This window comes from Columba livia, chromosome 2 (genome assembly GCF_036013475.1).
Source record: "Columba livia isolate bColLiv1 breed racing homer chromosome 2, bColLiv1.pat.W.v2, whole genome shotgun sequence".
Lineage (NCBI taxonomy): Eukaryota > Metazoa > Chordata > Aves > Columbiformes > Columbidae > Columba > Columba livia.
In genome coordinates, this window is record NC_088603.1 from 33873633 (window position 1) to 33897774 (window position 24142).

The 24142-nt window shown below is 37.9% G+C and overlaps 1 long non-coding RNA gene across 3 annotated transcripts in view; it reads right to left on the reverse strand.

The window, feature by feature from the left end:
* The window catches only part of LOC110365061 (uncharacterized), a 96583-nt gene that overhangs the window by 28178 nt on the left and 44263 nt on the right, over positions 1-24142 (reverse strand). The window contains exons 1-2 of one of the 3 annotated variants that reach the window (XR_010470075.1): positions 21111-22554; positions 7936-8147 (exon numbers count right to left, since the gene is read on the reverse strand). The exons of 1 other annotated variant lie outside the window; for it this stretch is intronic. This is a non-coding gene — a long non-coding RNA (uncharacterized LOC110365061). Of the gene's footprint in view, positions 1-7935; positions 8148-21110; positions 22555-24142 lie in introns of those variants that run through there. One more of the 3 variants, XR_010470074.1, reaches the window with a different exon arrangement.

Here is a 24142-nt window from a genome sequence, read left to right on the forward strand (position 1 = left end):
GAGGTAAAGCTCATGTCTGAGTAGCATTATGTTGCAAATGGCCACAGCTTTGTCTTGTGAAGTACTATTCCCCAAAGACCCACTCTGTCACCTTCCACGTGGAGGTCAGTCCTATAGAATAGAAAATGCTTTTTTTTTTTTTTTTTTTTTGTAGGTGGGATAAATCAACAACTGGGTGTCTTTTTCTCTCTCCTAGTCTACATCAGCAGTGCAATATTCAGCTCTAAAGGAAGGACATGACTTTTGTTGTACGTTGTTAGAAAACTACTAGAAATACAACCTCCTGTATCAGAAAAAGTTTTCGCAACCTTTAAGATGTTGCACTTTCACATTGCCTATCTCAGCAGGTTTTTGAAATTTGATAAAGAACAAGAGAAAATGTGCCTTGATTCTCCATGTGTTGTTGGTTTTGTGGTTTTAATTTAATGAAATTTAACTAAGCATTTGCTAAGACAAAGTGCTGAAAATCACTGCTTCCCCACTGGCATTTGCATTCCTCAGGAAATCTTTGGCAGTATGCCCAAAAATATTTATTTAAAAAAAAAAAAAAAGTGATCACAAACTTCTAAAGACTGAATCTCTTCAACTGACAAAGTCATTATGACTAGTAGCTACTTTAGCATGAGCACATAGGACCTGAGAGCTATAAAGATAAGCAGAGTTAAGAATGCTGTCTTGGGACGCTGCATCTACCAAACACCACATTTCTTGCCTGAGCTCAGGGACACGCATAGCTAAGCTTTTCCTTAGGATGTACAGGCATTTCTTGGCCCCTCCTATCTTGTGCTTATCTTCTTATCAGGGGTAGCAGGAGCCTCCTGCAGTGCTGCAGAGTTTACGTCCTGCTGAGACACTTGTTGCAGAACATGCACACATATGCACACATATATGCACACATAAAGAAAACAAAACACCTCCTGAAGCATCAGATTTATGCACACACCTAAACATGACCTTCTGTCTGTACACTGTGATGCTCTCAGTTATTAAATGGCTGGATAGAGAAATTCAACTTCAGGATGTCATTTTTGCACTGGCTGGACACAGAAGGGTGCAGGATTAGACTTTTTTGTGAAAGCTTGGCATTTCCAGCTAGACTAAACCTGATCTCAGCAGCCCAGATAATGTTATTCTAACACAGTGGCAGTGATGTGTGCAAAAGTGTGTTGTATGTCCATGCTAGGGTGTTACTTTAACCCCAACAAAATCACTATTCCCATGTAGGCAGAGACAAAGCTGTCTCCCTTTCTGCTGGTAAGCAGAGAGCACAGAATGGAATCAGGATATAACTTGATAACTTTTAATCATCTTGGACATATTTTGGAGAGAAAAGCATCAGAGTAAGATTTCAGAGCTAGAGAGAAGGAGAATATTGTGTCCCCTTGGAGTACTCACCAGCAAGTGAGCTGTGAGGAGCAGTTACAAAGATTTGCAAGATGGACCTATCTTGAGCTGGAAACGCAGATCCAAGAGTTTGGGAGGTGTTAACAAATAGACATGATGGAAGTAGGTAAAAGATGCACTACTGAGATAACATAGAAATTGGAGGATATTGTGAAATGTGGATCTCTTGCACAGCCCTGAAGTGTCCCTCCCAGACCAGTGCTCCTCTGTGCTTAGTGGAGTGCTGGCGGAAATAAAAAAAAACTGCTGATATCCCTAAAAGCAAGTAGGGGATGTGTAGTAATGAAGCCAGAAGATACTTTATACTGTTAAGAGTTTTCTGTGCATTTTGATAGGTTTTAGATTAACTTGTAGGAACACAGTCTGCTTATTTTAGATCTTTAATCCAAGTTCGGGGGAAAAAAAAGTCAGTGGTAGCTACAACCTATCCTAGGGTACGATACCAGCCTGATTCAGGCAGGTATGTAACATTTAGACTGAAATCCAGATCTAATCTGTCCAAAAGCAGGATGAGAATTAATTTTCCTTGTCGTATTAGCATAAATGTAGCTGTATGCGCTGAACTCATGTTGATGCTGGGATTCCCATATGCAGGTGCAATGACAGCTTTGCTTCATTTTTACTTTACTGTAAATCTGTTGGCATTTCTCAACATCTTATGACTTATATGTGCTTCATATCAGGACTATCCAAGCAATAACCAGAATTTATTTGTCATAACTAATTGGTCTATATAACACCTGCAGAAGAGGAATTTCAGCTTGTAAAAGGGGGTTGATCTTTTGCACTGGTTCTAATGTACAACCAGAAACATAGAGACACAGTGGTGAAACATAAGTGATGAAATCACCAGTGTTCATACAGCAGGTAAAAATTCATTTTGGAGAGGCTGACACCATCTGTTACTACCCGGATAACTGCACTTCCTACAACCTACCAGCTAAAACAGGGCTGTAAAGGGGGCCAGAAGCTGCTGCTTTCTCTGTGTATCTTAGCGGGGTGGTGGGAAGTGAAGGGAAATAAAACTGTCCACATTAGTTGATACACAAGCAAAACTGTAATTTTGGAAGGGGGGGTTGTTTGCCTTAAAAGCTGTGTAAATCAGCTTGAAACTGAATTAAACAGGTGGCAAACCACCTGTACATAATGATTAACTGTGCTTACACAATAATTTATGTGAAAATGCTGTCAAACCCTGATAAGAACACATCTGCTACTACTGTAGCATTGTGCAGTATATTTGTATATATTATTTCTTTGAAAAAATAGTTAGGTATTATTGACCTCTCTTCCCTTTCTATTGTACTGAGGTAAAGTGTTTGCACTGGAAAGTTTAGCATTCTGCCTACCGGTGTCAGTTCTCAAATCTCTTATTTGTCCATATTTGGTTATCTGAGCCAAAAATTCTGAAACCTTAAGTACTGCAAAGTACCTTAACTAGTCTGATAAACAATTATGTTTTTATCATTAAAAATGCTATTGAAATACCTTACTACTTATAGAGATTTAAATTTACTGCCTGTTTATATTTAGAGTCATACTAGAGTTTGCTTTACCTTTGAGAATATCATAAACAAAAAGCTTGGGGCTTTATCTAAATTCTATTGGGTGCTTGTAAAATCAAAGGCAGATTCTTGTCAGACACTACTTTAAACCTCTACATCTGTGAATTTACACTATTTTAAACAGAAGCAAAATCAGAATCAGCTATCATGACATGTGTTCCCATCCTGTGAAGGTATTTTAATCCACACATGAAAGTACAATGTTAACATAACACTCATGAATTTTGGCTGATGTGACCACCACACCACTCATCCAGGCAGTCAGCCACTTAAATGAAAAGCTATGGAGGAGCTCCAGCATTCCTACAGGTTTACAAAGCGGAAGCTGAAATTCGAGTCAGTTTATTTCCATACACAGGGCTGAAAATCACAACAAGTTAGGATCTGTTTTGTGAGCTTTTCAGCTAGTCCTCTTGTGAAAGGACTCCAGCTTCCCTCAGTTGGATGTAGCAGCTACCAGTTCATTCCTTTCAGTCCATTCAGACACTCACCAGCCATCTCCAGTTGTACCCAACCCCCATCCTGGTGAGAGAATTCAAGTTTGGTGGCACTCTGACAGAGCTTGCACGGTTGGAGGGTATGACAAGATGCTTAGAAATGACAAATCAGATTCACTGGACCAGAAAAAAATAATAACAACTGTACATTTTAATGAACAGTTACTAGTGGCTAACATTATCCCGTTTATATCACAGCAGCCTGTTCAAATCATTGCACATTTACATAGGTGTAAATGATCGGGCAAGGCGTAGACAACTGCAAAATATTTTAATATTTGAAGTAACTAACCCAGAGATCTTCAGATTACTGCCTCTTTAACAAGTTTTTGTAAAGCACCTCATCTATATAAATATTTTCTTATTAAATAACTTTTCATCATGCTAATGTTATTTAAAGAACTAGCAGAAATATGTATTTCCCTCATAAATTGGTGACTAAACACGCTGGTATATCTAACCAGGGAAAGGAAAACCAATACAGTTGTATAACAAGACAAATCATGTTATAAGCCAATGTGTTATTAGATATTTTAAATTATTTAACTATAAGCCTAGAATTACTTTTTTTTATGTATTTGTGTATTCTCAGCCATCTTAAAATGAAACTGCTGGAGAATGAGGGTCAAACTAAGAAATGTCATAGGAATCCCTTTTATACAACACAAAGAACCTTTTTGTATTCCAGTCTGCAGGCAATCTTACTAGTGAACAGTGGAACTAACTATGGATAATTTTTTTTAATGTATGTATCATGCATTTGTGAATGCCTGGCTAATAGCACACCTTTGTGCATCTTTGGTTTAATATGTGCAAATGGCATATCTATAGTAGGGAACAGTACAGTTCCACTACTCACTATGTTGTTTTCGTGCTAATTGCCTTTTCCCATAGCCAGTCTCCACGGGCAACATAAATCTTAGGCAGGATTATCCTGGCTGTTTCAGCCTGTGGCATGGCTTTGACTGCATGCCAGAACATCAGAGCTGAAACGATAGCCCTGATTCCTGATGTCCACGTAGCTGCCTGCCCTGAGGGAGCTGGGCTTGCTAACCCATGGTGCTCTTCCTGGTCCCTTGCTCTGGTTTTTCTTCAGCAGTTCTTTAAAAACAGAATTTGCACCTTCCCTTCCAGATCAAAACCCCTTTGTCAGTTATGCTGTAATATAGGGAATGGTTTTAAATATCCTTACCATCAGCACCTTTTCTGTATTGCTATAGTTTTCACAGTTACAATGGTGCAAGAGTAGAGGATGTCATGATGTATTCAAAATTTTATTTAGGTGTTGTTTTTCAGTGCACAAAAGAGAAGCTTGGGAAACGAGTGAGAATTAGGCCTAAACTTCACTCCTTTAAGAATTGCCATTGTAATTTAAATCTTTCCTCGGGCAGGCGTGGCAGCATCTTTTGCTAATTTGGCTGCAGGAGTTTGGGATATGATCTGTGTTGGCTGTCCTCTGCCCTGTACTTCTTCCAGAGGTAAACTTTGAGTGGCAGGAACAGCAAACAGTCGACCTGACCCTCACTATCTCAGTTCACAGCCTCACACATTAACACAAACTCACTTGTTTTATGTGTTTAAGTGAACATACCATACTGAACTGGGGTGGCTGTCGGAGGCATATGTTGCCTTTTAACATCCCTGTTGCAGCAGCATTAACCTCTAGCTTGTAGGCTGGCTAGAGGGCTGGCAGGTAGGATTTCCAAGTGCTGTCAAAATGTTTGCCAGCTTGTCTAACAGAGGCATCACATGGAAGTAATTTCATGTATTTGGGGTATTTAGCCAGCCTGAAGTTAAGCATCCAGTTTGCTTGTCTTCTTAGGCTCTCTCTGAAGAGAAAGACAGGCACTGAGAGAATAGATTTATCCTATGCTGTAGCATATATTTAAGACTATCTAAGATGAAGTACCCTCTGGAGGTGCTTGTCTCTCTCCACTGCCTGTAGAAGGAGCCTAAATAAAAAGTTTAGAGCAGTAACACAATGTTTTGATAACCAATGTTAGGCGATATCAAACCTACCACCAGTGGGTTAATATCTGGGATGAGAAGCCCTCTAACAGTGTGCCAGCTTAGATCAGGACAAGCTCCCCCAAAGTTGATAGATGGTCACAATTGTGACCTATGCTGAAAACCAGGTTATGCTGTTTAGAGTGCATCTATGTTGCTGAGGAGTTGATTTGAACAATTCTTGTGATGATTTCGCTTTGAGAAACTGAACAGTTGGATTGCCAAACTAGATTGCAGAGATGTAAACTTCTATTCAGTTTAACGTAAAGTAATTTAGTCTGGAAACATCACAAAAAACTTTTGTAGATATTTATTTATCTTCAGTTATATTGTACTGTCGTGCATGTCAAATAAGCATTACAGCTTTGAGAACAGCATTGTATTGAGCTTATAACATGCTAGAGTTTAACTAAGCCCTTCATGTTCTTTCTTTGTTCACACTATTTTTTCATGGCAGAAAAGATAAGGAAGAAATCACCCATTACAATAAAACTACCCTATTATAATAATGAAATAATATTACTACAAAGACAGAAATCAGCGCATGAAGCCCTCCGAAAATTAAAATTTTACTTGGAACTCCCACAAGATGTCACAGAGACCCACAGAGGAGTCTTAACAGTTTCTCATGGAGAAAAAACATGCTTGAAATAAGAAATTCCATTGCAAGGAGATTTTGGATATCTTGAGAGTGTCTGAAAAATATTCCAGTTTTACAGCTGACCCAATCAAGGACAATTTCTGGGACAGAAGTATCTGAAATCACCATAATTCTTCCCACTTTGATTTTTCTTCCATGATTTGTAGTCATGATAAACTCCAGTGCACAAAAAAATCCTAGTGTTCGTTTTGGATAGAAAACTAAGCTCAATTAGCATATTTATTTGACCTTCCTTTGGTGGAAAAAAAAAAAAAAAAGAAAAAAAAAAGAAAAAAGAAAAAAGAAAGAGAAGTTGTGCAAAGTATTGCAACAGGAAAATATCCCTGCATCAAACTGAAGGTTTTATGCATTTTCTTAAAATTCCGTTTCATTGCAGAAGGTCCTAAAGCTATCAAAGCTTTATGTCAAGGGCTTATACCCTGGACCTAGTGCAAGCCTCTACAGAAAGCTGAATCTCAGCCTTCCTGAGCATGCAATCAGTAGGTTCTCACTTTTTCTTCTTGGAGTTATTGCTTTTAATCTTACAATGGATCTATAAAAAAGTATTCTTGTGGAGTCAGACCTGGTTTCTTACAAAAAATATTTTTTCCTATGGTACAGAACATAAACATGCACCTACCGAAACTTCCAATACAACGTTAATTAAATCCTCCTGATATTCTGCAAGCCTAAAAACTGAGTTAAATTATAAGAGTACAAGTTCTATTCAATGTGAAGTTTAACCTCAACCATCAGTTTTCAAAGTCTTCATTAACTATGTTATAATGACACCCTGAAGGTGAGTGGACAACTACGCTGTTCGCCTATCTCATAACTTCATTGTAAAAAAAGTGAAAATGTCCAATGGCAGCCATGTTTATTTTCCTCAAAAATGTGCAAAGAGTAATTAAAGCACTTCTGCTACAATATAAAAAGATAGTTATGTCGTTTTTCTAAGTTAGTGCTGGTCATTAACATTAGAATGCCAACAGTCAGATGCTTATCTCCGTGTACTCCTGGAGGCACTTCCCAGAGTACTCTTTGAGCAGAGACAACAATACAAAAGAGATTTAATGTTCGTGAGAAAGCTGCTGCAAATTCTGTCAGAACAGGACCAGGAGTCTTCTTGATAGCAGCACCCATGGAGGATACATGTGCCGTTGCATCAGGAGCAATACACTTCACATGGACTTGCATGCTTATCACTGTGCCTGTTTCTGTGTTGCTGGTTCTCTGCATTCACAGTAGAACAAACAGCATAACAATCAGTTAGGAGAGTTTCACATACCAATTGCAGTGGCAACATTTCCAGTACCATTAAAATTCTAGCCTAACTCACATTTGATTTGGGGAGTCACTACTTCTTAACAGGATAAACGGAAGAATCCATTGAAAAAATACATAACATGTATTTTCTGTCTCCAGCTGAGCCTATATAGTTGGTTGGCCTCTGGACCCTTGGATTTTATATCTATCCCATCACTTTCCAAGCTATAATTCACGCCTTGTCTTTCAGCACTATGCTAACATGAACAGGCTTTTTTTTTTTTTGCAATACAAAATCCTCTGACAAATACATTTGATGACTCATAATTGTTCTGCTTTGTTTCTTGCAGGGATGCCAAGAGCATTATGTCTGCTGTACAGGAGTTGACTGAATTTATTAATGCTTATCATTAATATTAAGCACGTAACTTGAAAATAATCTCCTCCATTGTGAAGTGTTTGGGGTTTTTTAATTCGTAAAAATGTAGAACAGATGTAAATCTAAAATAATGTGCTCAATCAAGCATTCAGAAAAATTCTAGAAGAAGACACTTACCATCCTCAATAAAACACTGGTTTGGAAGCCACAGTTGCCCCAAAAATATGTCTCTGTCCCTTGCCTCTGTGGATTCCTCCTCCTGTTCACATTTTGGGGAAGACATTCCTTGAGGACATGGAGTGTAGGTTGGGTCTCTGAGATGGGTCCTTCTACCTTGGCACGCCATGGCAGTCTCTAATTCACTCACATGGTGTGAACTTCGCTCTTTTCTGCAAGTTAATAAAAGATACTAATGTCTTGATGAATGCTCCTAGCACCCAGCAACCATGTCATACTCACGTCATGCTGTCCCATAAAGATCCTGCTTTTCTCTTGAAACTGACATGTCAAATCACTAATGGGCTACATTGCAAAAAGCACACCAAAAATCTGAGCTGCTAGAGTAGAAGCTCTTCTTGATCAGAAAAGTTTTCCCTTCATTTAAAACTTCCCATCTCTAGTATGCTCTCCTTTCTTAAGAAAAAATACATGTTTACTTGCTCTCTTTTTTGTATTGCCTTATTGATGTCAGAAGTTGTGCCAATTAGGACTACTGGCAATTCTGCTTTTTGATAGTGTAGATGTGCTGATTCCTTTTCTTTAAAACAAAGACAGAATTACAGTACTTGTTTTGATAATGTCACAGATTAAAAATAGTTTTAGGCTGTGGGATTTTGAAGCAGGAGAAGGCCCAGAACACAGATACAGGCGTTAGTTTACTGAAGCCCCTTCTCCCAGTTTGAAAATCTGTCTGTATGTACAGCTGTGTGGGGTTTGGTGGGGCATTCATCTCACTGACTTTGTCCTGGTCATGAGCACGCTTCCTAAATCTGCAGCACCATAAATACAATTAAAGTTTAGTTCAGACATTGGTCAGGGTTTCCTTTTTTAACAGTTTTGTTGCCCCTGTTTGGGTTTTGATTTTTTTAAACAGTATCTGGTCTCATCCCCCACCTCTTCTTCTGGTGGCCACAAAAGCTGACACAGAGAAAACAAACACTGACTGGTATGGCTGCTTTCCACATGATCCCATTCCTGACCATCTCTGGTGGGCAGGTAGTCTGCGTCAAAGTACCCAGTGATTCCTGACTATTTGGTGTTAGAACTAATATAGTACAAATGTTTAAAATGCTTTCTGTACACAGATCTGCTTCTCAGGTTTTATTACTATGTAATGGTAATAAATGCATGCAGCAAGGTATTACATATCGATAAAAGATTATGTTAAGTTCTTGGTGCTTGTGATCTCAAGGATAAAAAAAATTTAGCAGCTACTGATTACACTGAACATTCTTAAAATAAACATCAAAACAGAGATGTTGGTCAAAAGTAACAATCAGAAAATGGCAAAATTAACAATGCAAATAGTTGTAGCCAGCTTTTGTGATCTGGTTCCTAAATATTTTTTCCAGACATTACTAGTTCCTTGGAGCAGGATGTTGTGTAATAACCTCAGCTGGCACTGAAAAGAATATTTCTTTTATGAGCTGAGATTCATCTCATCTGACTGTAGGTGTCCCAGAGGTAAATGCTGAAGTCTACGCTAGTTATTCCTTGTTTCATGTAAAGCTAGGGAATATAAAGAAGACCAGTGGCTACAGAAAGAACTTATTTCACACAACTTTGACATTTTTCTTGAGTTGGAGTAAATCCCCACTGGATGTGCCTTTTACTCCTCCTTGGCTACGAAGAGAGCTAAGGATGACAAGGGCAGACTTAGATGCCCAGCTTTAGAGATGCCAAAGAGAGGAAAATAAATCCCCAAACTAAACTCCTAGTCCTAAAGGTTACAGAGAAATTCTGAGAAATATGAACCAAATAGCCCCTGAAGGATGGAAAGCTGGAGGCAAACCACCAATCAGTCTATTAAACTTTTAGCCATCTTCACAATTCTTAGATGGCTTATGAAGAATTAATTTGAAAAACTAGTAAAGAGGTCTAGACTTAAGGCTGGCGGGAGCAACCAGAAGTCCCTGACAACTAGAAGAATTACTGTGCCTTTCACTGGATGTTTACCAGTAATTGCTTATTTTAAATTCAAGTGATTTCTTGATAACTGCAATGACCTCTTTATCTCATGACTTAGAGCAGACATTTGTTTGCACTTGCTGCACTCATTGCTTTTCACAGTCGGTGACTAAGTTCCCGCTGTCAGCAGATCAGTTCCCTATCGGCATGTCCTTAACAAAGAGAGATGTAACAACAGATGTAGTTTAGTTCAGATATTTTCAATTCTGCATTCAGTCACTCAATATTTAAAATCAGACATTGAATGAGGTTAAGCTATAGCGGCACTTGTTTTCTAGTTCTTCATAAACAAAAATTTCAGGACCAACTGTCTCAGAAGCCTCTTGAACCAATGATGCTAGTCCTTAAGTTTCTATTATTGAATCTGTCTGTGATCATTGAACTTATGAAATCAGTAAGGAACTGTGAAAAACGTTGCAATATACTGGCTAGGACAAACATGGAGTCCTTGAATCTCAAGGTTTATATTTTGATCAAATTCTGCATTTTTTGAAAAGATTTTTTATTTAGTATTTCTGTATGGAACAGGTATTGGTGTTGCATGGTCAAGCTGACAGAGTGGAGAATACCACTGCCATGAAAAGGGTTTGATTGATAGTCAGACCGGAGTCACTCAGTTGCTCTACATTTTGTGTCTGTTATTTTCTGATTTCTCTCCCACTGTCCAAGCCTACACTACGGACCAAGAGGATGGTCCTGAGAATATTTTCCATTACTCAGTACTTCATTTGCAATAAATGGCTATGTGCATACTGAATACCTCAGCTCCAGGCTACCTTTTGTAGCTCAAAAAAGCAGTTTATTGCCCCACACTCCTTCATCATGGATATCAGACTTCAACTAATGCCACTTGATTCTACCAATATTGCCACAAAACAATGATAACCACAAAGAAAAGGCTTGATGCAGACATAGTACCTTCATTACAACTTGCTTTCTTCGTATCCTCAAAACAGAAGTATGTGCTACATGGCCTTTTAGGCAGAAGTTCATTGTTTTGTGTGCAAATAGTGACTGATTTTTGCAAACACATTTCTTGCTCTAAGCAGGCAGACCTCATTTGTGCTTTTCTCCCTCTTTCATCACTGATTTGAATATAAATTAGCACCGTGTCTTTTTCACCTAGACTTTTTGGAAGGCACTTTCAACATGGGAATTCAAACAGGTAGTGATGACCCATGTTTTTTGTATGGGACAGAGTACTTGTTCAGCTAAATCCTGGCTACAGGTGAGATTGTCTTCAAAGGGTTAAAGAATTCATTTGGTGAAAAAGATTGGAAATCATTGCTTTGTGACAGTGCAGCTACAAAACTTCTGACCTTATGTATTAGGTATTGGAAGCAGCGGCAAATATCTGCAGAGGGTGCTCACTAGTGTGATAAAATCTCTAAGAATTAGAAACTTATTTGATACACACTGTCCATGTGTTTTTTGTTTTGTTGTCTCATATAGTTTTGCTTTATGGGAGGTGTAATAGTGCTAGATTTATTCAGCTGGCATACTTTCAGAAGAATAATTTCTCAAACAGTTCTTAGGAGCCTAGGTTTTGGCTTACCATTCCAAACATCAGGCTCACAAAGTGATCTCTTTTGTGCTTGTGGGTGAAAATACATTGCTCTGGAGTATTGGGGAAGCTCTGCCCTACACAAGGACGTGTGGGACACATATCCTCATGACAGCACTGGCCAGGATACCCTGACACTAGGAGCAGGGCAGCCTGTTGATGGAGACCTCTGGAGTCAGTGGGTCCTGCTGCAAGGCAGGTTTAGGCAAATCAGGTGATTAAGCACAGACAACTCAAACAGTTTCCTGTGGCACTGAGACATATTCTGTTGTCTACTTCGCTTATGTCACAGACCAAGAAAAACTGAGTTGGCTGGTGCTACTGAGGAAGGCATCAAAGAGAAACGTTATCCTTGCAGCCTCCCTCACGGCTGCCATGCCTCCAACCCCATGGCAGCAACAGAGAGGTTCCCCTGCAGGTGCCCCCGTTGTCCAGAACTCTCCCCCTCCCATGGCCAATCTGGCTGCCAGCCCCTGGGCCTCAGGCTTTGTTTATGCCAATGAAATGCTCTGATGTATCCTTTCAAGAGCAAGTATCTCCATACAGTGTTACCCTGTGCCGTGTACATGGCACAGATCTGTCTGGAGGGAGCTTTACTGTGCAATGTAAAGATGTGCCCTCAAAGACATAAAGAGTTAACACAGTGTAATTTTCCTAATAAAACTAAAGGCAGTGCATAATTTTTTTTATAAGCTATGGCAGGCTTTGTGACACCATGTAATTTTTGAGGAATTTTATACTTTGCAAGGAAAACAACAAGACCCTGTGTCTTTTTAAGACTTTTTTTTTTTTTTTTCTGCCAAAAACATCCATTTGCCTTGTCCTGATTGCAGTAGTAAATATGTCTGTTAAGATATTTAATGACTGCTACAAAGATTTTTGTTATTTTACCTTGTGAAGGGACACTTCAGAAGTTTACTGAGCATATTCATCTGTATCTCAAGTTAATGAAAAATACTATGCACTGTATATTTGCTGAAGTAGAACTTACAGGAATAAATGCCACAGAAAAGCAGTAGCTGGTATAAATGCATGCAAAGCATCCCAGACCCTTCTATGGCCTATTTAGTCAATAAGTGTCTCCAAGTGGCACTGATCCATAAAGGTAAAAGCTCCCATCATATCTCTCAGTGTCATCATGCTACCAACAAGAGACAGTATAAGCAGCAAAGGCCCCAGTTCTCCCCTGCTGCCTGGCTACATGTGTTGAGAACCACAAGCAGCATCCCTGAGGCCAACGCAGGGGAGACACTCACCTTGCGGACACTCAGGAAGGGAACTCAAAGAAAATCTTACCTCTACTTTGAAGTATGACCCCCCTTTGGCACCCTAGCTAGGATGATGTGCCTATGCATCAGTCCTTGCACACAGTCACGTGTAAAATTGGTCTCAGTGTGACTGAAAAATGAAGGACTAAAATGCATGCTGATCTTTGGAAACCAGCTTCTCTTGGGATTGTCTTGCAAATGTGACATAACTCAGTCCTTGCTGCTTAGCTCAGGAAAGTTGAAATGAATGACCTCTTAGTAAGTCACTTTTCCTCATTTGGTTTAAATAAGAAAACTCTGGTCCCAGCTGTAGGGTTCCCCTTTATCAGTAAGAGGACTGGGAATAATATAGGGTGTTGATTTATGTGGGAGGAGGAGCTGACCCTTAGTCTGAGCTCAGAATGGAGGGCCAGTGCCCTGTGCTCTGCTCTGCCATTTGGAGGCTGTTGTGCTGGCTGATCCCAGAAAATTGAAGTGCACTGGGGAATTTCAGACCACAATTCCCAGGTGTGAGGAACCATGGGTGCCCACTGGCACCTCAATCTTTAGCTCCTGACCTAACACAGGACCTCCTGAACTTGGTGAGCAGCAGGCATTCAGGGGACTGGAAATGGACGTTCACCACCAGCAGAGCTCAGGTAGTGCATGAAACAAACTGCAGCTGCCATCAGCCTCCAGAGCTGGCACAAACCCTGACGGCTACAGCCAAATAATTGCTTTAGATCAAATGCTGCAGTTTATTCTCCAACTAGGAATGACTTCTTTACAGAATCACTCCATAGTCACCTCCCATTCGAAGAACTGCCACAGCACTGCTGTACTGAAGTCCTCATCCAACCTTCTTATGAGGGGAGAACATCTTACTTTTTTTTTTTTTTTTCACCCCACCATCAGCTACTCTGAATGAATCTTCTATCAAACTTATTTGTCTCCTACTCTTTCAGAAGCAGAAACCTATTTTCTGGCCCTGTGCAACTGATTAAAACACTTACTTTTCTGAAGCACCATACAATTTAATGGAATCCTTGACTACCGCATATGCTAGTTATTGTTACTGCTACATTGCACTTAACTACAGTTTTTAAAACTATTTTCTTATTGATGAGTATTTCAAGCCATTCTTTCCTAGCTATAAAGGACATAGTCAATTGTAATAGAAGTAATGTAAGATATGTTTAATCTCTTTGAAAAACAAGATAAGAAAGCACATTGCAATACATGTTCAGATTTAGAATATAAGAATTGGAGTCACATGAAACTAAAGATTACTAATGGAAAGGCTACTTAGTTTTTAATGCTAGATGATGTTGAAGGGGCAATATCCAGCAGGCATTGCCAGTGCTAGATACGTGGGAACAACATATCAGTGCATAGAAAACTGTTGGTGGTCAAACAGAGGTATATGTTGCACATGATTTTAAAAAACCCTGATGTGGTGGGATGTATTTTAACTCAATTTCAGTTCTGATCCTATGCAGCTGCCAAAGGAGGAGATGCAAGAAATTATTGTAACACAAAGCAACTTAATTCGTTCCCGCTTGGAAACAGCATTAATGGAGATAGCCCTTAGGGGCTATATGCACAGCAAGAAGTGCGAGGCCAAGAAGAGTGGCTAAGTGGAGTGAACAGTTGGTACAGAAGACCTGAAGATCTCATTATATACATTTCAGGGTTTTTTTCACCTCTGATATTCTCTAGCCTGATCCCGTGGTCTGCATGCCCACTAGCAGTTAGAGCACTAGCTGCTCTCCTAATGCAGTTGCTAGTTTAGCTTCACTCCAAAAGGAATTTGCTATGCCAAGGTTGCACCTCAAGGCAAGCAAAGACTCACTAAGGACAGCGGGGACATCTGCTATGCAAGCACACTTCAAATCCCAGCTAAAATGCCAGAGTAACACACCCTGATCTGCTGCACAACTAGGAAAGTGCTCCTGTTCATGACCTCAATTCTGAGAACTTTTACATGTCAGATGCCTTTTCTCAAGTGGATAAACAACACCTTGTGTGTTTTTTCTTCTGTTTTGATGTGTTTGGTTGATTGATTGCTTTTGAGTACTAGTTTGAGTGCAAATTAAGGCAGATGTAACTAGGGCAGAGGACATGGTAGAAGTGTCCAGGAGAAATTACTATCTTCCATCATTCTTCACATGGTGCTTCCTTGGGTAATTACTGTAGATGTATAACAAATATTGGCTGACAGCACTTCTGCAAAGTGTTGCTCACAACACTTGTGCAAGAAGTTTTATGCTCAGCACTATATGCTCAGCTACTACTACTTGCAGGAGTCAGCAAGACTCATTCAAGCTTCCTCGGATGGTGACAGATGGATAAGTTTATATTGACAAATCCTGTGAACACAGGCGTTACGACATTGTTGAAGTGTATCGTGCTAGTGCTTTAGGTAGTCTTAAAGCAGTTTTTCAAATAATCTTAGAATATCTCACTACTCTGGGAAAGGACTTTTTTCAATAAATTAGGGGAAAGTTTAGGAACTGTGCTAGAATTTAACATCTTTCTGTGACAGATGGGGCCTTTGAGGTAGAAAGTAGTTAATGAGTAGCCTGATGTCAAACAGCAGCTGAGGGGACCTGGTCATGAAAACCTACTATCTTAGTGCCCAGAACTGCCCTTGTGTCTTCCTGAGCAGCCTGCTGGAACTGACCCTGCTCTGAGCAAGATGTAGGACTAGATGATCTCCAGAGACCATTTCCAACCTCAACTACTAGGTGATTCTGTCACAATTCCACCATCTTTCTCTGATCTTTGTTTCCCCCACAGGCTTTATAATCCCTGAAGAAAATGTGATAAAAATTTAACCATCCTTTATTTGGGGTTTTTAAAAGCTAAAAATATCCATGAGCTTGAGACTGTAGTTACTAGCTTGGTTTCTTCAAAGAAGATATTTCTTTCAAATAGTATTTTCCTTATGATTTAGAGAGCAATTTATTTAAGTTGTGTACATGAAGGCATGGAAAAGCAAATTTTTTGTTCGATATCTTGTTGTTGTTTATTACTGTTATTATCATTATTCTAATTATTATTACCATAATAAACAACTATACCTATTTGGAAGGAAAATTAATTTGTCCACTAGTGAAGAGAAACTAACAAATCAGAAATGAAGCAAAACCATATGACAATGTTGTATTCATGTTCCTTCTATTTAATTTGAAAGAATGCCCCTTTTGTGCTGACGCAGAGTAGTAACGTGGGCCTAGCCCACTATGGTAAACACTACCTTAGTAGGAGATTTTTGCAGGGTTAATCAGTTCTGTGGTGTTCTCTCTATTTATTCTTTTCATACCAACCCTACCTGTTTAACATTCTTTCCACTGCTACTGTTCTTACAACTTTACATTTATAGTATGCTTTCTCTTCTTAATCTATTTTAGAGTATCAAGAGTAAGTATTATTTTCTGTTTTCAGTGTCTAATTCTGTCTCAATTACAGGTTTTTTTTTATCGGCACAAGTACTCTGCCATGTTTTCCAAAATACATACTCCAACTAATTCTTGTTGCAGCTTAATTTTCATAAGCAAGGAGCAAAATCCTCCTGTGCTCCTTTTTGCTGTACCATTGCATAACAGAAAACACCTGGAGAAGGAGCATCAGGGTCTCTCTCATATATTTAAAGGGTTTATTTGAATCTTTTTGAGACTGACAAAATTATTTCATAATTTTGGGGGGTGGGGTTACAGAACTTTGAGAAAAAGGAGATGGATTTGTTCCCCAAAATAATAAACATCAAATGCATCAATATAAAAATTGCACCTAGAGTATTTCCAAGGAGGTGATGAAAATCCAAATGGCTCTTGCGAAGGTTAAATTGAGAGCTGAGCTTCATGATTCAGGATCCACTTCTCCTTCCACATAAGAAACATTGCAGAAATTCAAAGAGAAATTAAATATGCTGTCCTAGTAATGCAAGTAAATGGGTTTTGAAACTTCTTGTTCTGGGAGTTATCAGGAGATTACAATGACTAGACAAGCTAAAAAATGTTTATTGCAACAGTGAGACTTTCCAAGTCAGTTTCCCTCTTAGGAGGTTCTTGCCTAAATAAAATCGGAGTAAATAAACTAGCAAGATTGTGAGGCATGAATTTCACTGCTTCTAGAAAATGCAGACCCCCAAACTCTGGAATAGAAAACATAGAGTGAAAGTCATATATGTTCAGATTAGGGAGCTGAATTCAGGGCTTGACTTTAAAAAATCATGAAAAACTCCACTGGTGGCTACGATGGGCACCTAAACACCTTTGCTTGCGCTCTCTGAAGCAGGACAGCACCTCACAAAATAGCCAAGATGATAGATCTTCTATCTAAGAAGTTATAAATTGAATATTGCAGGTTCTTTCCTAAAGTGAGATCATATTTCTTCAGTGTACCTGTGTTCAAAAATAAATTATTTGCCTTCTGTACAAAAAAATCTAAATTCTGTGAATTCTAAGATTGAACCTCACTGTGTTGTGTCTGAATGTCTCATATTTGCTGTCTCTACTAATCAATAGCATATAAAACACTGGGATTCTTCTTCCACTTAATACATAACATCTGTTATTGCTGCTGGGAGTCATAGTTACTTATTAAAGAAGAGCAGATCTTTATTCAAGCTGCGGTTTGCAGTTTAGCAGGTTAAAAATGTAGCACAGTCTCAAATTTACATTTCATAGATGATATGCTGGCCCTGTTGAAGTCAATTAAAATTTTGCCATTGATTTCCAATGGTGAGAGTGTTTCAGATTTGTACTGTAAAAAAAAAAAAAAAATTAAAAAAAAAATCAATATTATTTTAAGACATTTACTGGCTGAATTCTGCTTATTTTTAATTCCCTTGGCTCCTTTGTGTAGACCAAGAGAAATTCGTCCAGATGACTTTGTGGACTGATAGTTTAATGAATATGATTTAGACATGAGGCAATAGCCTAAATCATATGGCATTGCTTTCAGTTTTCAAACTTTCTTTTTACACATGAGGTGTTTTTCAGCATAGCAAAATGAAAAATTCACATACACTCCCACACAAACCAAACATTATCAAACAAGCCAAACCAGACATCCCAAATATCCTGCTGATATGATCTGGTTTTGTGTGAACGCACATTATGTAGATATACTTCACACATATCTGCCCTCTCCACTATTAGAAAATGAGCAAAAGTGGGTCATTTTGAAAGAATGTTCAGGAAACTGTAGCACAGAAAATCAGTTTACAGGCTGAGACCCTGTCTGCCCCGTTTTTGCCTAGAATCACTTTTCCCAGAAAATAAGCCCTGAAAATATTAGTTTAAAGAATGTGCTGACATCACGTAGCTTTATATGTACTTCATTAACTTACTATGAAATGTAACATGTATTTTTACTTTACAGTATACTAATTTTCAGATTTACAACATGCCTTAAAAAAGCATGACAATTTTATGCCTATTTTCAATTAAAGGAGATTATTTAGTTCACAATGTCATTGCAGCAAGCAGGTTGGTTAAGCTATGACACGGCATTTGATATTACAATATTACTCCATCTGCTATGTATTAATATGTATATGTGTGGTGTAGTTTTAGAAAATTAAAAGGGGATATTAATTTTTTTCTTGTATAGCTTTGCTTTTAAACTCTAGAAAGACAGCATGGCTATTTGCATGTTTTATAAAGTAGGAAGAAATATATTTATCAGTATTAAATGCAGTGCAATATACTTTACATAATGACAAACAGAGTAGCCATGTGCGTATTGTATTTTAGACAATGTTGTTCTTGCATAATTTATCCAGACAGTATACACAATTTTCCTCAGAGAGAGAATATATCCAACATATTCACAACACCCATGCACTCCAAATATTTGGACTGCTCTGAGATGTTAAAGGAGTTTCTTCATGAGACATATCACACGCTCTTGATTCTCTGTGAAAATGAGGTGGCACCTTAATTAATGCTGAATTGCAATGGAATTCCATGTGAGTACTTACGACATTCATGAGGCTACAGAATGAGTTAATTATGATCAGTGTTATTACAGTGAATACCAAATGAATTAATAATGCTGGCATATTTAAAATGAAGAGTTACCGGGGACTGTGGTAGAAGACGTGAGGTTAAATATTATGTGATGAAAGGCATTATGTGCTCAGCGGGAAGAAGCAGAACTCGGTCTCTGTAGCTCCACACTCGCAAGCACAGTGTCTGCTGCATCATGCACGTTTCGTATCTGAACTAGTCAAATGCACATTTCCTTGTGGAAAATACCAATTTCAACAGCAACACCAGCCAGTTTAAATTTCCATGGGAGAAAACATACTGTGTCGAGAAGTGCTGTTTTGTAGCAGCGCTCTGAAGGTCTCCTTCTCCTACAGACAAGATTTTTCTGAGCATCTATAATGTTCACTGACAGGAAGCTTGTGAAAGAACACCTGAATCTCCTATAGCATGCTGCCCGGAGTCAGGCTGTCGCTTAGCAGACACTGCGGGCTCTAGCTGAAATGAAACTGTGAAATACAACAATTCAACTGTATCTAGTAAATTATTTCTTCGTAATCTGCAGATAACCTGTCTTGAACTTGCCATGGAATTTTTGTTTAGAAATAACATAGTGCAACAATTCAACAGTTCACATCTATTATAGATTTATAAGATGTGAAAGCATAAGTGGATTTAATCAGACATAATTATTTTTATGCCTACTACTCAAAAATATGCAGAAATGAATTTATGGCTATTTGGCAGCCAGTAGGAATTGTGTTTATAAATGTTGAAACAGCTGTTGGCAAATTTAAGTGTTAAAGCACAGAAAACAGCTTTTAACTTTAACTAGTCATGTTTGCAATAAAGGAATCCTCGTTCCTTGTGAGGGCTAAGTTGGGATCCATGTACACTTCCAGCAGCTTTGCTGAAATCCCTGAATTCATGCCACATTCACAGGCACGGCAAAAAGATAAGAATTTGCCCTCTAAACTTTGACTAGTTTTTCACTGGCTCTCTTATAGGCTGTAATTACAATCATGTATTATACAGTAATTCTCTGATGGTTAATTGTAGACGAATTGAAAAAATGAAGACTGTACTGCACTTTTCTCTGCCTTAACCCTTAGTATCTTATCTCTAGCTGGAGATGTTTATACTGCCTAATGCATGTGCATCCACCTATACATGTGGATCACACACTTGCAGGTTTTGTTGAAGACAATCAAACACACAAAACTGTGCCTGTGCCCAGCTGCTGTGCTCTCCAGAGCTAGCAGGCAAAATTGCTTTTCCAGTTTTACTTGTGGGGTTTTAGTACGCTCATTCTACTTTACACAAATGCATACATTCCACCTTAATGCACGATAGTTCTGCATGCACTACTCCTGCCGAGTTCTCACACTTTGCCTTCCATTTGAAAATCACAATTTACTTTTAAGTGGTTTCTGAAGTTTTATGTTGTATCAATGAATCACTTAGTGTTACATCTTTGTTAGATTACTGCACTCTAATTCTGTGCATTCTAGACAGATAGCCTAAAAATACCTAATTTACTCTAAAGAAACTCCCCTTAAAGTTCTAGACTTAAATGCAATTATTTTAATTTGAAAATAACTGAACAATAGAAATAAAAATGGGTAGTAAAATCAATAGCATGAGATAGACTGGTGCTAGGAAACTAACCTGTTAATGAACTGGAAGAAATATCTTATATGGAACAGCAGTGATGTCTCTGCTGTCTACACTTATGGTATTCAAAGTCATCATTTTTAAACAACCAGCAAGGGTAAACTCACTATTAATGAGTAAATACACTTTTAACTCAGAGTATGCTACAACTTTTACACATAATTTACAATTTTGAAGATGTAACTAAAAGCTGACTGAGTACATTACAGGTTTAATCCTAATATCTGACTTTATCAAATGATGGGGTTCCCTTTCGTTTCTGTATGTTATTGTGGAAATCAGTAGCATTTCCAATAAATTATAGATTGACCAGTACTAAAGACTCTTCGAAAACCATACTTGATTATCTCCTACTGAACCCTTTTAAGTTTCTCTTAGGCTCCTTTGAAAACCATAGAGTGCCCTCTGTTGATGGAACATATTCCTTTAATATATTAAAGCTCTCACACAGCAAATGTTACAGTTCCGTCTTTTCCAATGTTTCAGTTAAAAAGAATGCTAATTTTGCAAAAATGAAGGTATTCACTTAAAGAGCAGTGTTAGAAAGAAATGTATTAAAAACAAGCAAACCACTCCCCCAAAAAAGAAAACAAACAACAAACCACAAACAAACAAAAACCAAACCCACACCTACTGTGTTACTAAATATTCACACATAATACTGGTTATTGAAAAAATGCATACCTGGTGATGCTAGTTGAAAGCAATTTCTTTTCTTGCATGTGTATAGGTATGCACATGTCTGTCGATTGATATCTGCTGTCCCAGACATAGTTATAAACATTTCTGCTAATATAATGAAATATAATATTTTTTAGAACTTGATGCAAACAGCAATCCTAAATGCCACAGAACAAAGTGAGCAACAAAAACAGTGTAGTAAACGGTGATTACTTAACCCCACCATGTTCTCCCAAAAAGCAAAACAGCTGAGTGCAGCTTTTAGCTTCCATGTTGTCTCTGAATGACACAGAAAAATTGATGACTTGGCTTTCTGGTGACACTTTGAAACTAAGTTCCAGCGAGCCTTGATAAAACAGTAAATTTTACTGAAATTTTTGAGCAGGAATTCATAGAAGGTTGAGAATAGTAATTGTTGTTATTGCTTTTTCTTGTTTGTTTTTTTATTCTTCATCTGTTTGTTGGCTGAGTCAAAGCATTGTTATGCTTAAGGTTGTTTCATATGTTAATTGATTGGAGATGTCGACACCGAAAGTGATCAATTTGCATTAAAAATCTTATAAAATAATGTATCCTCTTATATATTTTATTGAAATGCTGAGAACAGACTCACACTTCATCATTAATGTTGACATAAGTAATAGTGTATACTTAATATGTTAGTTAATTAAATAGTTCAATTTATCATGTGCCTGTATCATTGTACAGATAATGATTCATTTCTAGAAGTAATTGTTTTGTGATATTTTGTAATAAAGGAAATCCAGTTTCCATTCATCTGTAGTCATTTGAAGATGTAATAAAAAAAAAAAAAAAAGAGTTGTGTAGTTTATTTTTTTTTTTTAATTTACTGTATTAGGACTTCAGTACCAAGTGTTAAAGAAACAGGTTCTAATGCTGAATGTCTGTGCATTCAGAAATTTGGTGGTAAGTATAAAACATACAGACAATTCACCTTTAGAGTCAGGTTGAATTACTAGTAAATACACTAAATTAACATTAATTTCCTGATATAAAACATTTAGGCTTAAGCCAGAAGTCTGGAAATGAAAGAGAAAAAAAATACAGAAACTGTTCTTCAATGATCCTGCCTCTTGCTTGCACTGTATTTATTCTCCAAATGTGAGGGTTTTTTCTAATGTTATAATTAAAACATATATTCATGAAACCTAGGTTTTATTAAATTGAGAATATGGTAATACAAATTTTTTTTAAGTACATTCATCAATACCATTTTTGCATACAATCTTCTTTTTGTCAGGTCCATAGATTAAACCTCTTTCACTTGTGAAATGAAATATCTCAAGTACATTTTGTGGAGAGAAAAAAAAGACAGAATCAATGTCAGAAGAAAAACAGAAGAGTGTGTTGGAAAATTAACAATATAGGTTAGCATTCATAATGATTGTCATTTATTTTCTTTGCAATCTTAATGATTCTGTAGTTTCATACATATTTTTGGCAACTATTACTGAAAAGTAAACTGATTTTTAAAAATAATAAAATAATATTTAACAACATGGGAAATGGGGGGGGGGGGGGGGGGGGCGCGGAATGAGGGGAGGAAGAGTAACCAGATTAATACTCCTTGCATTTTTTTAAAAAGGGAAGTCTCACATTCATGAAGAATAATATAGTATTATATTGCCAAGCTGGAAGGAAAAAAAAATGTTTGGAGTGTGTACATTTAAATTAAGTTTCGTTTGAATTACCAAAATAGTTTTTAAAAATTCCCTTAAAAATAATGGAACATGTAGAAATCACTTCCACTACAGAAGACTCTAATTGCAGAATATTCCCATGACAACACGAAACATTTGATATATTCACGTGTTTTCAGGCTGTTCTAGAAGCCACAAGAGGGCACTCTGCTTTTGTTTGTAACTTGGTTCATCTGCTACCTGTAGTTTATGGGTATGCTGCTTTACAAGTCATATTCATTTTGTTTCCTTCTTCTTCCCATTTCTAAGATTGTATATTTTACCACTCTATATGACAAACTGATGAAACAATAGGTTCAAAAATCCCCAATGAGTCACTGTACTTCTACAACTTGACTCACTCCATTGATGTACCCCTATTGCAATTACACTACTGGAGCTCCCACAAAGACATTTTGATGTGTTGAGTATATACAGTACACCCCAAACCACCATTGGCAAGATTTGTTTTATGGAAAGATTGAACTCTGGAGCAGCACTAAAACAGAAGCAGGACTTGCTCTTCCAAGTCCCACAGGCAGCAGGTGCAGACTTTCTCTAGTACCTGAGAAGGACTACACTGAAGGAAGATGGTGTGGGTGTAATCACACCTCCATAAAATCTCATTTTTGCTGTCAGGCTATACCTTGACTACAAAGTATTATACAGTCAACAGCTAATTGTAGGTTGTACTCTTTGTACCTGCTCCTGAAATATCTATTCTATTAGTCATTTTAAATGTGATACATAGCAGCTCAAACATGGCTTTTCAAAAATTTATATTTTCTACTGTAATTTATAATATTTTCCACTGTGTATAATAAGTAAAAAACATTAACAAAAGTTAATAGGTATATCTCCAAGCTAGACACAGAAGGCTGCCTTGTTTTCTCAGCATCCTAGAACAGGGGTGTCAAACTCATTTTCGGCTACTGATGATTTCAGTTACTAATGTAACTACTCCTACATTGATCCAGTCCTAAAATTACATTTGGCCCTTGGAAGGCAACTGCAAGGCCCCCACCGAAAATGAGTTTGACACCCCTGTCCTAGACTATATATAGCTTTAGACCATGCAAGAGCAATCCTCTAACTAGATTTCCAAGTAAGCTTTCCAAGAAGAAAGCTGTCTAGGAAATGCACAGACCAGAGCTTTTAGGACCCTTGTATCACTCCTTTTCAGAAGCAAAGGTTGTTCTTCCCTGAGAGCTGCACCACAGCAAGGGAAGCGATGTTGTTGTCTTCCACCTTTTCAGACTTTTAACAGTCTGTCTCCACCTGGAAGGGCTTTCTCAACACTTTGTCATTAACAAAAACACAAGTAAGCTCTGTCTC